The sequence below is a fragment of the Canis lupus genome, chromosome 5, assembly GCF_011100685.1.
Source record: "Canis lupus familiaris isolate Mischka breed German Shepherd chromosome 5, alternate assembly UU_Cfam_GSD_1.0, whole genome shotgun sequence".
NCBI lineage: Eukaryota > Metazoa > Chordata > Mammalia > Carnivora > Canidae > Canis > Canis lupus.
This window is the reverse complement of record NC_049226.1, coordinates 1,890,999-1,913,921: the sequence shown is the minus strand read 5'-3', so window position 1 is coordinate 1,913,921 and position 22,923 is coordinate 1,890,999. Positions and strand designations below refer to the sequence as shown.

The 22,923-nt window shown below is 49.8% G+C and overlaps 1 protein-coding gene and 1 long non-coding RNA gene across 3 annotated transcripts in view; one reads left to right on the top strand and one right to left on the bottom strand.

The window, feature by feature from the left end:
* The window catches only part of OPCML (opioid binding protein/cell adhesion molecule like), a 1,015,083-nt gene that overhangs the window by 771,990 nt on the left and 220,170 nt on the right, over positions 1 to 22,923 (bottom strand). The gene's annotated exons all lie outside the window — the stretch shown is intronic.
* On the top strand, positions 1,160 to 15,029 carry LOC111095770. 2 transcript variants are annotated; one of them, XR_005359024.1, is made up of 3 exons: positions 1,160 to 1,482; positions 1,561 to 3,942; positions 5,257 to 15,029. It is a non-coding gene; the product is annotated as an uncharacterized LOC111095770 (long non-coding RNA). The 2 variants fall into 2 exon arrangements; XR_005359025.1 differs by having other exon boundaries at positions 1,161 to 1,482; positions 3,539 to 3,942.

The window sequence follows — 22,923 nt, the reverse complement described above, 5'->3', positions numbered from 1 at the left end:
GCATGGAGTCTGAAATGAAGGGGGCACCTTGTTGGGTCTTAGAAACGTCCCCCGATGTAAGTGACTCCACCCCGGAAAGGGACTTCTTGGAAATGTAAATGTTAGGAGACAAAGCCACCTATTTGACAGAGACTTCTTCAGGGATTTAAAGATTCATATAAGGCAGAAGACGCTCCCGTCGTTACTGCCGCCCTGGATCATGACCCGTATTTCTGTGAGGGGCGGGGGTGGAGGCTTTATGTCTAATGACCGATGAGGCTCACGTCGCTAATGCACAAGGAGCTGACGACGCGCTTGAGGACAGAGTAGGGGCTTTCGGGTCTTCATGAGGCACAAGAGAGAAAGATCTCCCCGGGGAAGAGAAGCCAGAAATACATAAAAGCGCATATTTCCTTTTTATTTCTCACACGGATACCAAAATCGGACTTGCATTCTAGACTTGGTGCTCCCCAAAGTGCACGTGGAGTCACTTTGTGAAAGTTCTACACGATTCGGCCTGGGCAGACGCGGCCACAGTTCCATCACACGGCTGTCCTCAAACACGCAAGATGCCCTGACACAGAACAGAGACACTGTCTTATCTCGTTTTCTCCCCCAGAATCTGAAAGCGACAACAGTGAAAGAAAAATTCCGCTGAAAATTAGTATTTATTTATACTGAAGAATAGAGTGAAAAATTCACGGCTGGGGCTGTTGAGAATGGAAGGTGGGGGACGCTGGAAGTTAGGGTAGTAAGAGGAATAGGGGTCAATGTAAAGACCACGGCCAGGCGACAGCTGAAGGGAAGTAGCCCCCCAAGGAAGCACCGAGGCTGAGGAAGAAGAACTCCCCAGGGATGGAAACACCGCCTTGCAAATGCTCGCACGCGGGACGACGGGAGGCTATCGTTTCACGAACAAAGGCGCGTTCTCACCTCCCGGACTTGATGAGGCTGACAAACAATCAGAACCATTCTCAGTGAATTCTCAGGAGGGAGGTGTTCTGAAGGCTTCCGATGTCTCCTAGGCGAGCACCTGAGAGCCCCCACACCCCACCCCCCCGCGCACCCAGCACAGGTGTGTGGGTCCCCGGCACGGGGGGCTTTCCCCTGCTCGGTGTCGACCGAACCAAGAGCTACCCCCCCGACGCCCCCGACGCCCTTCCCGCCCCAGCCCACCCGCAGCCCCTCCACCCCCCTGCCCCGGGCACTGCGGGCGAACCCCCCCCCCCGCTAGAGCCGACCACTAACCAAGGCCCAGACAGCAAGTGTGGAACCACACTCGGGGACAAGTGCCGGCCTCAGATTTCCCGACTCTGAAATCAAGGTGATAGGAACTCCTTCCTAACCTAATTCACAGGCCCTTTGCAAATCAACAGAAAAAAAGAAAAAATGCAGGCGGCAGCTCTTTATAAACATGTGCGCGACTCTACCACTGTCATCCATACATCATGATTAATTATTAAAGAGTGCATAGAAATCCAGTGACCGGAGAACTCTGAGGAGGTAGGATTCCAATGTTCGCTTCGAGTAATAGACCCTTTAGGCTAATTAGACGTCAGAATGCTTTTGCTTCCTTTGTAGGTTTAAGCGCTTATCTTCGTTTCACGCGGGAGGGGAGTAGAGCTTGGGGATACGCACCTGCCCGGGATCCCAGGCCCCCCCCCACCCCGGAGCTCCAAGGCTCCAGCCCAGGCCTGCTCTTTGCCACCGTCCGCTGGAGGAAGCCCACAAGGGCAATGCAGCGGCAGACGAGTGACGGGACGTCAGAGAACTCTCTGGAAGAGATACGGAGCACAGGCGGTCCTGTAGCCGGGAGTAGCGAAGGTAGAGAGGATGCTCCTGAGGTGGAGGAAAGGAGGGCGGCCCAGCTCCCCAACGTCCTCATCTTGCTGCTGCTGCTACCCAACCCCCCACCGCCACCCCCCACCCGGGTCGCAGGCCGCACGCAGTAGGCCTGGGCGTCCGTTCGCCCTTCTCCATCTCTGCCACCGCCGCCTTCTGTCTCCTGTCTTTCTAGAAAATGCAACATCAGGGGACAGGGCTGGATATTTACTGTTACTTTCTTCTCTGAAAACAAGCAGGGGGAGCAAAGCCCTCACCATTAATTGCTTCTGACAAGTACTGAGGTCGTCAGAGCCTGGAGAGCTGGTGACAGCAGGGCCTGATCATCCAAGGAACCCAGGTGGGGAGGAGGGAAGCTGCCTCCGGTCCTGCACAGGGACCCAACTGCCAGGCAGTGGGGTGAGCGCCCCTCCTCCGCGGGAGGGAAGCAGGCTGCACACCAGGGAGCTGCCGGCACCCAGCCTGGAGGGCAGAGGGTGTGCGAGGGCCAGACTGTGGGCCGGGCACCGGGACAAGCTGCTGCTGTAGAGCCACAGAGCCGGGGGGAATGTGCCGGAAGCAATCAGGGCTGTTGAGAAGCAAGAGACTTAGTGGCACATCCCTCTGCCAATCGGCTCACAGGGCTTCGCAGGCATCAGATAATTAGTCCCAACAAGTTCACTGTGAATAAAGTATTAATAGACCTCCACTTACCAACCGGGTAGGGAGTGGGGCAGCATGAGGCGGCCCGGCCAGGGATCAAAATAGCAACCTCACAGCAGCGCCAGCAAGAAAAAGAGAGCCAAGAAATGAGACATCAAATCCCAAGTGGGAGTAACCGGTCCAAAGCCTTTCAGTCCAAACCAACAGAACCAACATACAAACAGATGTACGAACCTTCATGCAAGCCCTACAGGGCTTAGGGGGGCAGCCATGGGCCCCCAGCGATCCCCGGCTGCTGCGCCCTGGCCCCCCGGCCCCACTCACCTAAACTGAGCTTCCAACTATTTGAAGGCCTCGTTCTCTTGCTCGTTTCACTCTTTCAAACCAACGGCTCCTTCCGGGATGAGCCCTCACCAACCTCCGTGACCCTAAGTTTCTATGACCAATTTTGGCCTATCCTCTGGGGCTTCCCTTGGATGCTCCCTCCATCTGGGTCATAGGCGCCCCCCAACACGCCGCTCTTTCCCACCACGCTCCGTCTCACCGTGTTGCCACTGTCTACTGGTACCTCCCACTAAAATGGGCGAGCAGGAGCCCTCGTCTGTGGGGCCCAACAGTTTATCCTGAGAACAATGCCTGGCCCATACCGGGATCTCGATAAATGCGTGTTGAGTATCTCACTGGAGACACACTCCTTGCCTTAAGGAAGCCTTCAGCGGAGTGAGACAGACACACACAGTCCAAGGGAAGGAGAAGGGGTTGAGCATCAAGTAGGAACAGAGTCAGCAAGCTCTGACATGGCAAACCCGGGCGTTGCGGTGAAGGCCCTGCACATGCCACCGCTTCGGAGTTGAGTCCAGTTCCAACAGATTCTTTCGTGCTAGAGAGCTTCCCCAGGTGTCGGGGTGGGCGACATGCGTCCATGGGGAGCCCCCTTTCCACCCCCATCCCAGAGATTTGCTCGTCAGTTTGGGGCAGATAAAGACCATCCGGATTCATCTACCCCGTCCTCTGTCTTGAAGGCGGAACTATGACTCTGCACCTCGCGCAGATAAAGAATGGTTTGTTTCCCCAGAGAGACTGCTCCGTGTGACGGAGAGGACGTCCGCGGCGATGGAATGCAGTATGCTGGAGAGAGCATACGTTTTGGAATGAAAATGACCTTGGCTCCAGTCCCAGCTCTGCGATTTCCTAGCGGTGTGATTTGGACCAAGCTGGAGTCTCTCTGAGCCCTACCCTTAGCATCGCCGGCAAGCTGTGTAGACAGTATCGCATTGTAGGCTTGGGCCTCACTGATTCTTGTCCATGGCATATGAAGAAGGATTCCATACCCTGTGTCCACCACCTTCTAGCTGTGCGCTCCTAAGAAGGTTGTCTGGTCACTCTGAGCGTCAGGTCACTCTGTCGTCATCTGTAAGATGGGACCATCGAATCTCCTTGCGCACACGGCGTAGAGGCTCAATGAGGTCATATACTAAGGTTAGTTGGTACGTGCATCATAACAGAAGACAAGCAGAAGCCTTTACCATTTCTTTGTTATATCGGTTATAGAAAATTGTCAGATATTTTTTGGCCCTGATCACGGTAAAATGTAACTTTTTTTTAAGAGAGATTTTATTTATTTATTCATGAGAGACAGAGACAGAGGCAGAGACACAGGCGGAGGGAGAAGCAGGCTCCATGCAGGGAGCCTGATGCAGGCCTCGATCCCAGGACCCCGGGGTCACGCCCTGGGCTGAAGGCAGACGCTCAACTGCTGAGCCACCCAGACGTCCCAAAACATAACTGTTTCCTGCCTTTTATCTTCCTCTCTAGTCCATCCGATAGATATATTTTCTTTTGCACAATCTGCAGCATCTACGCCCACGAATTCAATAATGCTGTGGCATTTCCCTTGATTATGTCCCGTCCTGCCTCTCTTTCCTAGTCCAACCAAGAATTTCCAACAAACCCTTTAGGCTGGAGTAGGGCTCCGGCCTAAAGACCATCCTATATTTAAGGGCACTTCTTAAACTGATTTTTCTGTCTTGAAATTAAGTTAGAAATGCAATCACCAAGCAGTTCGATAAAAACACTTCTCTTTCCAGTCAACCGATTGTGTTCTGATGCAGAACCTCTCATAAACTGAAAGGGGCATTTCCCTAAACATTCAGACTTTGTTCCGTACGAGAATATTAGGTCGTTAACATAAAATTGGTCTATTCAGCCTTCTGAGGCTTCTTTACAGAGGAGACGGCTGATTTCCTTTTTTAGATCCAAGTACATTAAAGTTCACAATTAATTTAGATAACACCATATGAGCTGATAGTAAAATGTCTAGCAATTAAATAATGAATGTGAGGCAGCCACAGTCATCAGAGATATCAGAATACACCTTTATTATAATGATGTAAAATCAGTGTGTTTTCAGATGATTTAATTATAGATCGACAGGAAAAAGTGCAAAACCGTAGATTAACAATTTTTAGGTACCGCATATATTAAAAACTGTTTCCAAAACTATGATTAGTATTGAGGTTAAATTCACCATCTCTGTAACAGAGGATTTGTAGATTCCAAATATAATAACTTAGCATGAATGGAGATAGAGGAGCTAGGAGTACGATATGGGTAGATAATCGCTCCTTTCGCACGAAATGAGGTGAAGCTGGCTAAGCAGTGCATGCATTTCTCGAAAGGCAGATTTTACCACCAAGCTGTTTAGGCCTTGGGGTAGAAAATGTTGGTCCCAAGGACTTGCATCGAATGAAAATGCAGAATCAACTGGCACCGTGTTTTGTTCGTACAATCTAGGGGGCACCCCTTAGGCACCTCTCACGTGTGCTCTGGGCCAGCTGGCGGCTCCCGGGAACCCACAACGCCCTGCCTTTTCCTAGAGACACTGAGATCCACAGGCTCAGATGCAAGTCTGAAACCAATAAAGACCCATGAGTTCCTCGGCTTGGAAACTCCTCTTTGTGTCTCATTTACCGGGGAAGAGAGACAGCGTTGAACAAGAACACTCACGAACGTGGCATTTTCAGTGATCCCATAAAATCCCATGGGGATTGGTCTATCCCAAACTGGAATTCCCTGGGTGGGAGGAGAGGGAGGTGGGACGAAACTGGGACACACACATTCTGCAGACAGTAGCTGTATGTGATTCTCAACAGGGAGGAGAGACGCTTTGCAGAAAACGTCAGAGCCACAGGCGTTTTCGCCCAGAGGAAGATAGCGCAGTTGGCTTGGGAGCTCCTGGCCTTCACGCTCACCGACGTGCTAACACTCCATTTCCCACAGGCCAGTGCGGTTTGTCACATTGCTATCGACGTGATTCTCTTTAATCGTTTTTTTCCCTTAATGATAGTTTAAAAAAACACACACACAAAGAAACTGAATTTCCTGTAAGCCGACCTGCTATCAGTTTTAGGCAGTGGCAAAAACTCACATGAACAGGCTAAACATGGAGCACGTGGGGGCTGAATTCCGTATCAGAAGTAGACTTCACCGTCCATATGCACAAAGAACAGCAAATCATCCCTCTAACGAGGGAAGCTTGGTTGGTGAGATTACCTCTTTGTAAGAGGAAGAAGAATATCCTATCATTTACCAAGGAGGAGAGCATTGTACAAGGGTCTGGGTAAACCTTAGCAGCCCTGCAGGAAAGTTCTGCATGAGAATGAAAGGAAGGAACAAAAGGAAAATACCTCCAAGAGGTGTGATCTTATACATTCTATTTTGGTAGCTAGATAACGAGGAGGCATAACAAAAATACGGGAAAGCTTAAGTAAAAGATGAGGCTCGGGAGCTCCTGCATGCAGACATTCAAATCTAATTCTCACATCTTAGTCTGTGGTCCTTTCAATGTAGAGGCGCTAAGAATGACAGCAAAGACAGCAAGAACAGAATTCTTGTTACCTTGTGATTTTTGTGCTTAATTTCAGGGTTTTGTTTGTTTGTTTGGTTGGTTGGTTTTGTTTTTCGGTGAGCTCTTTTGGTCGGATTGATTAATTGATCAGCAGAAAATAGAAAGCAAACCGGTTCTCTTAGACCCGTTTGGCGTGTTGTGGGAGGTGTGATGTTCTCAAGGCGTTTTCCACGCGGCCTCGCACTATGAGCATTAGCTAGATGGGGACTTGGGCCACTGGAGAACTTAAAAATATTACATAGTCAATGAAAAGAAAAGAATTTTTCCTTATCTTAAAAATGAGAGGCCTAGACCAATGTTACCGCAAGTCCCTCCAGGGTCTGAAATTCTATGTCTCTCTGATTCCTGGAGACAGATTGTAAGGAGCATTTCAGGAGGGAAATACCAAATACCAATGACATACTTTTGTCTCCCACTTAGCACAGACACCTGGTATTTGTTTATTGTGTGCATTTCCACAACACTTTCTGATTTAATTCAATACGGAGTTTTCCTGGCTGAGAGGCCGAGGACACTCCAAGCAGCTAGTTTAATGGTTCGCATTTCATCGAGGAGGGGCAGGGGCGCACAGAATTTCAGACAGCCAAGGAAAGGAAGGAGAACACCACCCCCAATTCAAAGGGTCCCGTTTATCCTGACATTGTCAAAAGTGTGATGCATTCCAAGTGTGGGGTCATAGGTCTGAGGTTGTGTCCAGGACGCCCCAAGTGCCCTTGGCACAGGCCCCATGGTGCCACCACCTTTGCAGGGGAAGCCGAGGAGGCCCAGATTGATCACCAGAGGAAAGCGCCGGGAGGAAGCGTCGGGCCTGCGGGATCCTAGGGCACATCCGTGTGTTCAAGGCCGGGCTACCTGTTGAAGCTGACACCCCGATGTGGCACACAGCCCGGGTCTGGAAGTGGGGTGCCCTGCTCCAACGTGGTAGATGGGGAACGGCGCTTGCAGCCTGCAATGCCTGAACCTGCCACTTTCTTACCACGAGACTTTAAGCGAGTTGAATATGTTTTCTGCGTTGAAACTTCCTAACGTGTGAAACAAGGGAGTGATGATGGGCACCTCAAGATGTTTTGGGGAGACTAGAGAGGACGATAGATGTATGGTCACTTGGCATCCCTGAGCCTGGGACAGAGTCTGAGCTCCCAGTGAATAGCAGTCCTCCCGAACCATCCTTAAGGTTTTATGGAATGACACACACAGACACACACATGCACACGCACACACACATACAGGGCAGACTCTGCAGGTCTCAACACCTGGAGCTTCCACGTTGACGGCCACTGCCTGCACGTGAACTGAAAACACGAAGGTCGGTGGGCCCTCAACATGCTAGAGAAAAACTTTTAGGAGGACTGGATGGTAGGCAGATAGGATGTCATCAGAAACTGAACCTTCGGGGTTGTTGCCGCTAGGACTAACATTCTCCGCCCTGCGCAGTATGACCACACTACGGAAATGTTCCAGAAACTCTTACGGATGTAAGATGGCCATCGGGGCTACACCTCACGTGAGGCGAGTGCACACTGATATACTTTCTGGAATCCGGAATGGCTTCCTCAGTCATTGGCTTGTGTATGATCCACTCTACTGAACTAGGTGAGCGCTCCCCATGCGCCGGGCAGCCCCCTGCCCGCGGGGGATGTCGGGAGGAAAGCACAAACCTAGCTCCATAGTGTGACGTGTTTGGGTTGGACCCCCCCACCGCCCCGCCCCGTGCACCCCCAGCTGCCTGCAGACTGTGATGTTCATCTGGGGACAGGGTCTTTGAGCCCAGGGCCCCTCCCAAGGGCAGAGTGCTGCTTCCTAGCAAGTCCCTCCCTGCATTAACACTCCGATCTATTGCTTCACCTCTTCTTAGATGCTCTTGTCTCTCAGCTCTTACACCGCTTGCTGGGATATTTAGGATCAGTGATAAATGGCAAGTTGAAGTGCTCTATAAAGCAGCTGTAGGGCATCTGAACTGAAAAAGAAAAGGTGGAAGATAAAGCAATTTGCTAGTAGAGTAACAAGAAAAGATCTAACAGCCCAGAACATCATGCAAATTGCAGTTATTTCTTATCAGACAGTATTGTATAGGATTATTGACTAACTGAAATATGTCGCTTCCAGCTCCATGAAGTGGTATAGTGATGAGGCGTACATCAGAATGTGGGTTTTCCATATACAGAACTCTGCTTTTATCCAGAACTCCTGGGGGCACCCGGGAGGCCCTGTCGATTGAGCGTCCAACTCTTGATTTCGGCTCAGGTCATGATCTCAGGGTTGTGGGATCCAGCCCTGCGCCCGGCTTGGTGCTCAGTGCAGAGGCTGCTTGAGAAATTCTCTCTCCCTCTCCCTCTGCCCCTCCCTGCTGTGCGTTCTCTCTCTCTCTCTCAAGAAAAGAAGAAACAAAAAAAGAAAGAAAAAGAAAGAAAGAAGGAAAGTCTTTAAACAGTACTCCCTGTCGTGGAATTGTCTGTGTGCTTCTGACTCCGCCCCCAGGGTCACACGACAGGCTGGGCCATCTCTCTTCAGCCAAGCAGGGAAATGCTGGGGTGCAGAGTGGAAGTCGAGAGAAAGGATGCCGGGAGCTGGGGGTGGCTTGCAGGAGTGGCAGGTAAGCCAGGTCTGAACATGCAGGATCACACGCCCAGAACACACATTTCTTATTTTACCAAACTCACAAATATACATCGATTTGTTCCCTTCCACGGCCTCAATGCATTTCTTGTTAAAAAACAAAACAAAACAAAACAAAACATCTCCTCGTGAAAGCCTTTGACAAAATAGCCAGGCACAAAGGAACGAGTGGGACACGGAGAAGCCAAGTCTCGATAAAGTGGTGAGTTGGCAGGGGGTGGAGGAAATGTTATCGCTTCCACTCCTTGTTGGAAAATTAAGGGCCTTCCTTTAAATCAAAATTTCCCTTTGCTCTTAATACGACGACAGTCTAGAACACTCGGTCTGCTGCTGAGATAGTGGCTTCTCGCTGGGCTAGGATTATTCAAGAGCCCTGCGTTTAAGCTCAGACAGCTGCCAGGGGTTTCAAGGAGGGCTCGACGGAGCAAGAGCTGCAAGCGGCTATTGCCACGCAAGGAAATCAAGTTTGTTGACTTTCGTGACCATCCTTTTTATGTTACTCTAGGTGTTGTCACCGAGCAGACTCAAGCCAGCACCTTCTCTCAGGCAACTAAGTGAACAGGAAGATTGGGGAGGGGTTAAAAGGGAAGAAAGAGTCCTAAGAACAAGCTGGAAAAAAGAACAGGCCTCTGGACTCTGGAGGGACTTGGAAGGTGGTACGAGTGGTGCAGGTGAGCAAGCGTAGACACCCGAGAGCAAGCCCGGGCGGCGGGGACCTGCGGGTCAGCCCCCCACCTACCAAACCCGACCTGCAGGTCCTTCCGAGGCCTCAGGAGCTGAGAACTGCTCCTCACACGCGCCTCAGTGTTCCGTCTCATGAAGCCTCTCCATGCAAGGCCGAGATTGTAGTAACGTGAGGACTTATGTTTTTTCCCTTGCAGACCTGGAGTTCGGAAGACAGAATTGGGGTCTGTGTGTGTGCGTCTGTGTGTGTGTATTTTGCAGAAACTTAAAAAAAAAATTAATTAGTAAAAGTTCTTCTTGGGCTTTAAATAATTCCTCAAGGGAGCTGCTAAGGCAGAAGCCAGAGAGAGATGGTCTCCCTCCTTCTGTAGGAAGAGGGATCCCGTTTCCATAAAAATAGGACCACTTACCCTTCCTGGAGGCCCTGACAGCCTCAGGAGTACTGGGTTGTGTAGGGGGAAATGGGCAGTCCCACTGCAAGCTGAGCTTTCTCAGCATAAATGGAATATTCCGAGAAGGGACAATCTTATGAGTGTGAAATTGTAAGACCACGGGTGAGATCCACAATACACGTAAGTACCATCTTTACTTCTTCCACGTATCAGGTCTTCAAAAAGCACACACTAAAATTAATAGGATTTTAACTGCTACCTACGTGATATCCAAACACCTATAAGACACTCTTATACGCAGAAAGACACACTCAAAGCCATATTCAGATCCAAAGAAAGTTTACGCTCCCCTATGCGCTATCTGCGATGTCCACAGCTACAGGCCTAGCTAGTAAGAGCTCCCAGAATCATCCGTTCATATGTTCATTGCTGGGAAATTTTCATGGGTTGAAGTGTATCTTCCAAAAAGGTATGTTAAAGCCTTAGCCCCCAGTACCTGTGAATGTGACCTTATTTGGCTTTCGGGTTGTGGCAGATACAGTTAGTCCAGATGAGGCCATTTGGGAGTAGGGCGGGTCCCCAATACGAGCAGCCTGGTGCCCTTAGAAGAAGAGAAGAAACGCAGAGACAGAGTTGCAGAGATTGAAGTGAAGCATCTGTGAGCCCAGAAACACCAAAAATCTTTGATCTAACACTAGGAAACTAGATACAGACAGGGAAAAGGATCTGCCCTACAGGTTTCAGAGGCAGCAGGGCCTTGCCAACACCATGATTCTGAATTTCTAGCATCCAAAACTGTGAGATAATAAAGGTGTGTGGTTTTAAGGCACACAGCTAGTGGCGCTTTGTTATGGCGGACGGAGGAAATGGATCCAACCCAGAAACGCCCGTTTGATTAAGGTGAGTAGCCCCCGTGTTCCAGAAGCACGGACTCCAGCTGACGGTGGCCCCCACACTGCTGCTCCACATGGAGTCACGGAGCTTTTGAAAAGAATTAGTCAAGTTGAACCCCAACTTTACGGTTTCTCTTGGAATTCCCACCTCAAATCCTACACAATACAGCTGGAGAGATAAAAAGGAAAACACAATTCAGCTGAAAAGCTTAAGACCTCCTCTTTGGCAGAAGCTCTGGGCATCATTTATTTTAATTCTCCTTGGGACACCTGACTTAGGTTTTTGTCTTTCAGAGTTGTATCTCCTGCCCCGATGGTCAGAGAGGCAGCTATGATTTTAGTTGTCCCAAGACCATGTCTGGGTCGGGCCACGGTGGGTAATTAAATTGATTTCCTGACAAAGCACCCTTCAGCCTCAGAGCGAGCTCCTTGACATAATGCGCACCCTGTCCAGGCAAGGAGGCCCAGGGAAATTGGACCAACTCTCAGCAGTCAACCTGGATTTTCCCAACTGAGGAGTTCTTTCTTTTTTTTCTCAAAAAATATACATTCCTTGCACAACCAGGATCATTTGGAACAGAAGTTCTCAGACTTTGGGATTCAATAGGCCAGTAAAATTTAAAAGGAACAAAAAAGGTAGAATTAGGCGGCAAATCTTTTATTTCACCGAGTAAAATGTCTATGATCTCTTATCATTAATCCTTAAAAATAAAGGGAGCATTTTTTTACGTCACAATGATGCGGGGGGTAAAACCTCAGTTTGAAGGAGAGTTGTTCACATGACGGGACGTCAGGGCTATTCCTCTACAGATTGGGGCTTCGTTAGGGACCAGCAGCAGTGCCTGCATTGGCGTTTAGAAACCAGTGACCTCGAGAACGTTACCACTACCCACTTGCTCTGCCCACACGAACACCGATAGGAGCTCCAGCCCCACCAGGAGAACGACAACTTGAGATTAATAAACCATGGTCGAAAACATTTTTTCTCTCTGCTGGACACCAGTGTGTTGGGAGCTGAAGATGTGCTCATTTGCCAAGTATGACTTGCACCAAGCAAAGCGCCCACCACAGGGTGATTAATATATATCTCTTGATCAAAAGAAGAAAGGAACTGTGTGAATAATTGTTGACCGTGTTCTCATTTCCTACCTTGACATCCATGTCATTAAACTACCCAAGCTATTACTTTTTTTTTTTTAATCTCTCGGTCACATCTGTCATTCTGAGATGTGTAGGTTGTCCACATCCCCGCTAAAGTACGGTCAAACAGAAAACAAAAAAGAAGAGGTATGGTTAGAGAATGAATAGTGGCCAAAGGCTCAGAGATAAGATTAAGCCCAAGATTCAGTGTAAAGAATGACTCCCAAAAATGAGAAACAATTTTTTTGGAAGAATACACATCTTGGAATCAAGAATCTGTTACAGCAGAAGTGTTATAAATGACAATTATGTTAGAAAACTTACCCAGAAACGTCAACATGATTAGGAGGGTATTTATTAATAAAATATAGGTGGCTCTTGATGCCTCCCACAATGCAGGCCTGAAGAACAAATTCTGACCCTGGCAAGTCTAACATACTACACAAATATTCATTTTGAAGCGAGGAGGAGAAATAACTTGGCGGTGATGTTCGCTGTGTTTCTAGTGTCAGCTGAGAGCTCACTGCTGGAGTTCCCTCTACAGTTTGCAGGAAATTCCTACTGCGTGCCGCTCATGGCTGTTGCAAACCGTACCCTTCATCATCTATCCTGCCCACGTCTTACTAGTAAGAGTGAAGTCATTTCAGGGGACCTCATTCCATCTCTGTCCCCAGGGCCCCTCCTCCATTCCTCCCTTGCTCATGGCCCATCCTTCTAGATCTTACAGGATCTTGGTCCTTTCCCACTTGTAGACCTTCAGTTTCTCCCACTCACCTTTATTTCTACCTCTAAACATGCTCATGTCCAATTCCTTCTTCACAAAGAAAAAACAACAACAGATGAAGAACACCAGAGACTTTCTTTCCTTCATTTTTCTACCTTAGTTTTCTTAAAAGAATATTAATGCCTTTACCCTCACTCCCATTCACCCCTTAATCCCTAGCATCCTGGCCTGTGGAACCATTCTAAATCCATGAGGACTTCCTAATTATCAAATCAAGAAAGCTTTCCCTTATATCCCATTATTCTTAATCCCTACATTGCCTGACCTTGATCATTCCCTTTCTTGAGATACTCTTCTCCCAAGATCCTGAGGCCATTAGACCATCTAGTTTATTTATTTTTCTGGCTTCTTTAACAGATCTCTCCATCCACCTCTTCCCAGTTGTCATTGATTTTTAGCCATAACCCAAGATTTTTGAATGACCCCATTTCAGTAGCTTTACTTACTTCCTTTGAACAGAAGAATTCAAATCTCATGTTTTAGATGTTTCCAATTCTATCATCTATCTATCTATCTACCTACCTATCTTCTATTTATATATTTATCATCTGTCATCTCCTGTAGGTATTTTAAATTCATTCACTCCTTTACTTAATCAGAAACAAATTCTACTTCCTGGCATCCTTAATTCTGTTCATTGCAACATGCTCCAGAACCATCTTCTCCTTGCCCCAGGCCAAGCCACACAGACTAAAAGCATATTACCTGGTCATCTTTGACTCCTCTCTATGCTTGGCCGCTTCTCATCTTCAAATTCTTGTCAAGTCCAGCCATCAACTTTAACTCACTACTAACTCCCTAACCAGGACTGCACAGTTGCAAGCAACTTGTTCCCCCATCCAAAAGTCCTACTTTCATACTACTTTGCTTATTTTAAAAGAAATAAAATGTTCAGATAGATCAACAGGAGGAATGGACAATCATACATATTTATAGCCAATAAAATGTCATTTTTTTCTGATATAAAAGGACAAAAAATTCTCTTTCCTTTAAAAAGTGTTTAATGAATCCATTTCTTTAGAGAGGAGTGAAAAGCTACACCAACAAAATACTACTACTATAAATATGAGGGGCCAATGATTATTGGATTCACCTTTCTCAGTGTCAGTCTGGACTCGTATTCTCTTCTCTCTGTCCCTATGGGGAACCTCTGCTTCCTGAAGGAAACACCTGCTGTGTGTGCATGTGTGTGCACATGTGTGTGCACGTGTGTGTGCATGTGTGTGCACACGAAGAGAGGACAGAGATGGGGGCCTGCCTTCCTGGACACGTGAGTTCCTTCTGAGATTATTAGAAAGCCCCGATTTTAGTGGTGGATCCAAGCCTGTTCTCTAATGTATCTCTGGTAGCAAGAAACATAATTTTTTTGTTTGTTTCTTAAAAAAATCCTGCCTATCTTCTGCTTGACTGATCCCCCAATTCAGCGGTGAGGAATAAAGGGGCACGTTGACTTTCACATCCCAAACCCACCACTCACAGCGATTCCCTGAGGTATTATCTTCATTTCACAAATGAGAAAACCGAGACTCACAGCCTTTAGGTAAGTTCGTGGCCCACCTCGTCAACAGCAGATGGGGCATCACAATCCAAGCCTACTGGGCCCCGACGCCTGCGCGCTCACCCACTGAACTCCAGCGAGGGCGCTCAACCCTGGCTGACTCCACAGGGTCCCGGTCCTGATCTTCTGACCCTGCCCCTGGCAGCCCAGGACTGGAGGAAGGGACTGAAGCGAGAACCCCCCCAACCCCCAACCTGAGCCCCCAGTTGTCGGGCAGGGAATAAGCAAGCAACAGTGTCCCTCCTTAAATCCATTCACCTAGAGCATTGCTGTGCCATGAGAGTACGGTGTGACCCACTGGGAGCGGGTCCTTCCTCCTCGGGCCTAAGTTCTTGCCCCCGAATGCCTGGCGCAGCTCTCTGTACGCACGGAGGGGCGGCCAGGACCCAGGGCCTGTGAGCTTCTCCTAAGCAACCGTGGGTGGTTTAGCACAAACGACCCTCCAATCCAGCATTAATTTCCTGTCTTCTAGTCTGAGGGCTCCTGATAAGCAGTTGTCTGGCTAAGGAGCCGAAGGAAAAGCAGGTTCCGGTCCTAGCAGAGTCCCTACTTGGTTCCCCACCGCCGCTGCGGCCCAGAGCTTAGGAGGAGGCTGCAGGCAGGCTGGGGGGTGGGGGGTGGAGGGGTGGGGGCAGCTCCTCCTTCCTCCACTTCACCCCCAGCCCGCTTTCTGCTGGTGCCTCCGTCCGCCTGGCCAGACCCCACTTCAGAGAATCTCAACCATGATTGAAAAATGTCTTTCCACAGCAGGCAGAGAAATGAAATTTTCCCCTATTTCAATTATTTCCCCTTCTCAAGCAAAGAAATGAAAAACAACTCGGCTCATAAAGAATGAAAAAGAAATCCAGGTTTTTTTGAATTAGGTTTTTCTCTCAAGACTTGGAGAAGCCGAAGGTATCTGTGCCAACACTGGTTCATAAGGAGTTAACTGCTTCTTTTTCTTTTCTTTTCTTTTCTTTTTTTTTTTTTTTTTTGGAGGGAACAGCAGCAGTCAGATGAACATTGTCCCCGCCTTTGCCTCTCCTCCAGACACTCTCGCCATCCCTCAATCCAGATGCAATAAAAAAGGCAGGACTAGAAGGGAGAGACCAGAACAAGAAGTGGGTTGTGACACGGTAGGTATACTGAGTGACCCTCAGGAGTCGACGGGCACTGGGGACACAGGACAAAGACAGACTACAGCCTCTGTTTTCAGGGAGTTTATACTTAATTGGGCAAACAGTTTGGGGCGCCTGCATTTGCCTATGAACCACTCACTCTGTGCGTCATGGTGTCTTTCCATTTACTGAGGCCTTGCAACTAAATTTCATCTTTTTTCCCCAGTCTCTTCTTTTCCCTTCTTAGAAATAGCATGTTCAGGACTTTGCATGATTTTAGGAGTATCCAGGGCAGGGATTTAAAGAATACAGATTTCATCTGATGTTACAGGAGGAAAAAAAGATTGTTGAGCAGCAACTGGTCTAAAACACTCTTCACCTGTGGGAAGCGAGAGAGCGGCTTCAATGAACTAACAGATCTTGTTAGCTCAGCTAAAATATGAATTACCAGATGGCTTTGGAGGAGCACTTCATTTGGGAAGTCTACTCGGCTCCCTCTTCCCACTACATCCCAGACAAAATTAGATCCCCTGATGTTTATGCCTTCCTCTAGAATAGCACTTCGCAGTTGCTCCGATGACCAACCGTTGCTCCAAGACCCACGTTGGCATAACGGCAATCTCTGTCCCTTGCACGTAGTAAGGGACGGATTTGTATCTCAGGAAGGAGAAAGGGGTGCAGCGAGGACGCAGTGCCCTTAGGGGGTGGTTGTTGGCTACGTTGTCAGCCTCGCTGCATGAAAACAACGAGGCCTCCGAGATTATTCGTGAACCACTTCATGTGCCGGTGATGCGGTGCTGAGAGTGTCAAGTATTTCAAGAGAGTGAGGAATGCCTGTGACAAGGGATCCACTGCTAATCAGAACGGCAGTGGGTGAAAAAGCAAGGGTTCTCATCAAGAGCATAGAGGGAGCAGGGGTTAGGCCCTGCCCCCCGCCCGCCGCCCCAAATTCCACTCCCTATCGTAAACATCTTGGGCCCTGTTCTAACGCATTAGGGAAGACTATCCCAGCCTCCTAGCTGAAGAGTTTCCACAGACGCAGTAGAGCAATTGTCAGAAGAAGACCATTCCACGGTGGGCTCATTTCTCCTATAGACCCTCCCCCTTACTGGGGCTTAGTCCCAGTTCCCCAGACATCTCCCAGAAGGTGTGGGGTGGGGGACACCCTACACAGAAAGATAAGGTCATCATCCCAGCTCTTCCTGGGAACAGGGGATTTTGAACTTTAGTATAGATCAAAGGAGAGCACTGAGCCCCGGGCCTCAAGTAGCTCCACCCAATACATTCTAAAACTAAAAGTGAGAGGGAAATATCAGGGAGGGAGACAGAACATGAGAGACTCCTAGCTTTGGGAAAGGAACTAGGGGTGGTGGAAAGGGAGCTGGGCGGGGGGTGGGGGTGATTGGGTGATGGGCACTGAAGGTGGCACTTGATGGGATGAGCACTGGGTGTTATTCTATATGTTGGCAAATTGAACTCCAATTTAAAAAAATTAAAAAAATAATAAAACTCTCAAAGGACAAAGCTACCATGGATGAGGTTCATTTTGCTCGGGGCAGAGGTTTGGGATAGCGCCCTGAATCATGCCCCTGCCTTAGGAATTCCGTCCTGATCTGAGCTCAGCTCTAAATACCTGGGGGCCCTGAGAAATCTCACCGGCGTCACAGAGCGCTTATGTTCACCTCCGAAGTGAGGAGTCGGGCCTGACACTTGGGCAGACCCTTCCTACCTTCTCATCCCCAGAAGTCAATGTCAAAAGAAACTTCTCACTGCTTTGCCTCCTGCCATTAGTAATCAGCAAAACTCTTTTACCAAAACGAAAAATCACTGGAAATATTAATAGGAGAGGTCAATATATTGAGCTGTGTGGCCTTTTCCTGTTCTGAAAATATTTCATGTCTTTATGTTCTTACACTGAGAAAAACCTGGTCTGTGCCAATCAACATCGAATGGCAAGGGGAGGCCAGGAGGGAGCGGGAACCAAACAGAACCTGTGCTGCAGGACTTTCAAATGGCAAACTCATTACGCCCCAGTGTCCTGGCGGGCGTAGTGACGGCATGTCCTGTCAGAGGCCCTTCCGGCTGTCTCACGCTCACACACACACCACACACAGCTACGTGTCACAGGGATCACAGCGGGTCCTGGCAACAGATGCTGGAAATGTCAGACAGCAAAGGGGGTGTATGGGGGACGGCACTGAGGGCTGGGGGAGTAGTTGTAGCCTCCAGAGGACGAACGGAACAAACAACACACTGGAAAGTGGCCCTCGTGCTTAGCAAGATGGAGGCAGGGTTGGGGGGAGCAGAAGGAGGGAAGAGGACAAGCAAGAGCAGAACCAGGACAAGTCGGGAGTCAGACCTCCCGTCAAGGGCCACAGGACCTGGAAATCTGTCCTCGTTCATTAGCCGTCGTTCTATGTACTACCAGCTGTGCACTGGGAATCACGCGAGGCACGGACGGACAACTGCCAGTTAGGAAAGCTAACAACCGCCGGGTGAGAGTCATTGGCTTTAGTGTAGACACACCTGGACTCAAATCCCACCTTCACTCATGATTTGGGGAAATGACAAAAATCTCAGAGCTTTGGTTTGATTGTGTCTAAAATAAGGATAATAATGTGACACTGTAAGTTTAAGATTTACGTGAAACATTAAGAGTAAAACACCCGCCACAGAGCTGGCGCACAGCTAGCAGGAGCTAGTAGGCAGGCCTCCTGCCCCGGGAGCGAGGAGTCTCTGGGGAGGGAGGCGAGAACCACGGTGACCTGTAAGTTCATGTGCTCGAAGCTCTGTGAACAGATGGGTCAGAACACGAGGAGTGGCGCAACTAATTCTATCTGGAGTCGTGAGAAATAAGTAATGAGCAACGAGTGGAATAAAGAGGGAGTTCCAGAGGAGGATCTAGGAAATGGAAGAGTGAGTTTGACGTCAGAGAGGCAAGTCAAGCGAGATGCGTTTGTCCAACTGAGATGTTTGTGGCTGAGCAGGGGGTGTGTGGGGAGGACGGACAGGCAGCAGGAAAGACACAGGGTCAGCTGTGCTCATTTGCACTGTCTGGGTATCCCCTCACACAGGCAGGACATGAGGGACCACTGATGTCTTTCTACACCTTGGAGCAACTTTAGAAATATCACCGTGCCAGTAGTTTGAGGACCAATCTGAAGGAGGGAGGGAGGGCTTGGGAGACTCGTGAGCATGAGATCCTCATCACACAGGAGCACTGTAGTTGCTGTCAGCTGTGAAAATGCTTCCTGTGGAATAGAGTCAGAAGGAAGGGACAGGGACAGTGACAGGAGAGGCAGGGTCATATCAAAGGAGCAGTCTTCAGCTGCTAAAGGGAGTCAGCTAGAGGAGAGGGCGCTATTTCTGCTCAGTCAGGTCCATTTGTGATAACCACTTTTCACAAACCTACCTTTATTTGCCTAATTAATTTTATCCAATTTATAAACTTTAAGAAACTTTGGCATAGTTGGCTAAGGATTTGACTCCTTACAGAAGGTGTATGAAATTATGCCACTTCCCAAATCTCTCTTAATATACATAAGCCTATTGCCAGGCCACAGTCTCACCCCTCACAGGCCCCGCACCTGTGCAGGTCTGCGTGCGAAGATGTGGACAGTGTGCCGCAGGGTCCCGCCCTGTAGGAGTTGACTGCCTCACTGGGGAAACACAGCACTGCCTGTGCACTGCCTGTGCAGAGCAGATCAAAAGATGCCGACCGCTCAAAATCATAGTATAAATAGCACCCAAGACATATATTTGCCAAATGAGTGTATCGCAGGACTCCGTGGCAGAGAAAGGACGTGGGGGGCCTGGAAAGGGTAGGCTTCCCTGAGGGGGAGATGGTAGGAAGGGAAACATGGGTATATTCATCTACTTGAAGAGCATATCTGCCCTGCCCCAAGCACCCGGTTTCTAAATCCATATCCTCAAAGGAACCTGAGAACCAGATACTGTATCCAAGACAATCTCCATTTCATTTGACTTTTTTTTTTTTAAGATTTTGTTTATTTGACAGAGGGAGAAACAGCAAGAGAGAGAGCACAAGCAGCGGGAACAGAGGGAGAAGAAGCAGGCTGCCTGTCAGGAGCCCGATATGGGGCCTGATCCCATGACCCCAGGACCACGACCTGAGCTAAAGGCAGATGCTCAACCGACTGAACCACCCAGGTGCCCCTTCATTTGACTTTTCAGTGATTAGTTTCCAAATATTGGATATTTTGTCCACCAACTAAACAAGGCAGTGCATTGTAATGTAAGGGTCTGTAGCAGATCCCAGCACCAGCTAACTTGTTCTCAGGATGATTCAATTGCCCACCAATAAAATCAGCCTATCCACCCCTTCCCTAACCTTGAGGGTGTTGAGGAGATAAATGCATTTATAAATGAAATAAATGAGAAAGACTGTAAACTCCATGAAAAAAGGGACCATTTAAATTATAAAAGAGCTGGGCAGCCTGGGTGTCTCAGCCATTTAGCACGGCCTTCCTGGAGACCTGGGATCAAGTCCCATGTCGGGCTCCCTGCATGGAGCCTGCTTCTCCCTCTGCCTGTGTCTCTGCCTCTCTCTCTCGCTCTGTGTCTCTCGTGAATAAATAAATAAATAATCTTTAAAAATAAATAAATAAATAAATAAATAAATAAATAAATAAATAAATAAATTCTAAAAGAGCTACATAAAAGCATGGTTGATAATTTTTGATAAAATAACAATTGTTTGAATGAACTGACCAGTAACTTCCTGTTGAGCACCGACTCTAGTGTAGGCACAATGCAGAGGAAGTTCAGAGGATTTGCAAAAGGTAAAATACATCTCTCTGAAAAATAATGGGTTCGGGGCAAGGTCTTATTCCTCTTTTTATCTCCAAGTCACTGCCTGGAAGGAGGAGGAGGTTGGAGGATGAGGATGAAGGAAGGATAAGATAAGACAGAAGCAGAAAGAGTGTGAAGAGCAACGGCTGACATTTTATTTCATACTATAGACCAAAGCTATCCAATAGAAATAGAAATAGAACATGAGCCACATATAAAATTTTTTGCCACAAATATGATTGAAAATATTCTAGTAGCACATAGTAAAAAGCAAAAAAAAAAAAAAAAAAAAAAAGATACAGTGAAGAACGCCTGGCTGGCTCAGGGGTAGGGCACGCAACTCCTGATCTCGAGATTGTGAGTTCAAGCCCCACGCTGCACAGAGATTACTTAGAAAAAAAATAAAATTAAATAAAAAAATTTTAAAAATATGCAGTGAAATTATTCTACCATAGTTTACTTAACTCAGCATATTCAGAATATTGCCTTTCCAGCATGGACACTAGCCATACTAAGAGCGTTCAAGAGCCACGTGAGGCTAGTGGGCACCACGCTGGCCAGCATAGCTGTAGTGACGGGCGGAAGGGCGAATAAGAAAAGCAACAAAGAAGCGGACAGAATTGGAAGTGAGATTTCCCGGGGACGGAGTGCCCACGGGGAGCTGAGGTAACCCGGCGGGGGGCCGAGGGGGCTCTGTAGGCTGGAGGGCCAGCGGGGCCCTTCTGAGGGAGAACAGCGAGCAGACCCCAGGGCAGGGGGCGGCCCTGGGGAAGGGAGCAGAAGGCGGCGGGTCTGCAGGACACGCGGTGGGAGGCGGCGCAGGGGCAGCCTCGGCGTGCGGGGGGCAGAGGCAACGGACTCCGGCACCCCAAGGACCCACCGGTGGTGCAGGGCCCCGCGGGCAGGCTGGGATTCAGGCTGCACCCCGCGAAGGAGGTGAGGCCTCCGCTAGGTTAGGGGCCCTCCAGGACAGGCGTTCAGCCTGCAGGCCGTCCTTCCGTCGGGCTGACTTCTGAAAGCCGCGTGCCCTTTCCTGAGTGAGTTCCCTCTGCTGGCGGCCGGTGTCCTGGGCGCCAGGGGAGCAGCTTCCCCACGCTCTGCTCCCTGCCTTCTTCCCTGGCCACGGCTCCGTGGGAAGGGGGTGCTCAGAAGGTGCCGGAAGGCTCTGGCCGGGCTCCTGTTCTCTCTCCAGACTCTTGCTTCCTAGGGCTGGTGAGGCTCAGAGGCCAGGAAATGGCCGAGTCGGGGCGCTCCCGCCGGGACACCCCGAGTCCAGCGGCTGTCGCCTCTCCCGAGCACGGGGCAGCCTCCACGGCCTGCGAGCCTCCGAGCGCCTCAGTGCCGTGCCCCCCGAGCGCTGGTCTCCTCTCGGGGCAAGCTCTTAGAGGAGGTGCGTGGGTGACCCAGGCTGTGCGGCCCAGCCAGGCCGTGTCCCCGCAGACGGCTCCCCGCCCCACACTTCTCCCCCGCAGCTCAGCCCTCACCCGGAGACTCCTAGGGCGCCGATTCCCAGGCTCTGGCGGGGCCACTTAACCCCGGATCCTGTGACAAGGGCCCTGAGCGCCACGGCCCTCCTTTGTCTTCGATGTCCGAGTCTCCCAGGAGGTCCCCGGGGACACCAAAGGGGAGGCTCTGCCCTGACCACCAGCCACGGGGCGGCGCCTCCCTGAGCCGAACCTGCAACCCCTCCCGGCCTTCCCCGACCGCTTCCCTTGGGACGTTGGAGGGGGACCGTGGGGGCTGAGGCCTGCGCAGCCTGCAGGCGTCCTGCACCCAGAGGACGAGGCTCCCACAGGCAGGCCCGACACCGTGCCGGCCTCCCCCTGACTCCTGGGCTTCAGGAGCCACTAACCAGCCTCATCCCCGGCGCGGGCCACGCTCCGAAGGCGCTGGGGATGAGCCAGGGCACCGGGGACCAGGGTGGCCCCCGATGCTGTTTGCTTCTGCTGAAATGACGGTGTCGTCAATAATGGATTAAGTTGATTCTACTTGTTTGTTTTGGGTGATAAACACTGACTTAGAGAACTTCCCCATGAGGGATGAGACAAATCTTTACGGTTCTAGTTTCCTTCTTTATATATATTTTTAAAGATTTTATTTATTTATTCATGAGAAACAGAGAGAGAGAGAAAGCAGAGACACAGGCAGAGGGAGGAGCAGTCCCCATGCAGGGAGCCTGAAGTGGGACTTGATCTTGGGTCCCAGGATCACACCCCGGGCTGCAGGGGGCGCTAAACCGCTGGGCCACCCGGGCTGCCCCTCCTTTATATTTTGATGGCGATTTAATTCGGTTCTGCTCGGTGATATTTATCCACAGGTCTTTACCATGAGTTGAGTGCCGGTGGGGGAGCCGTCCTTGCTAGTCCCTCTCCACGGTTCAAGGGGGACTCCTGTGGTGGCGACTGAGGTCGCACAGTCAGTTAAGGGGCGAGCAGCCGAGGCTCTCATTGCTGCCTCCTCTCCGTGGTCCTTCCAAACCTCCAGGGCTGCTGAGTGCTGTGAAGAGGCCAGGTCCTCGCAGGCTGTGGGTCGGCCTCCCACGGCCACTCTGCCTGGCCGCCGGGGGCTGGAGGCTGC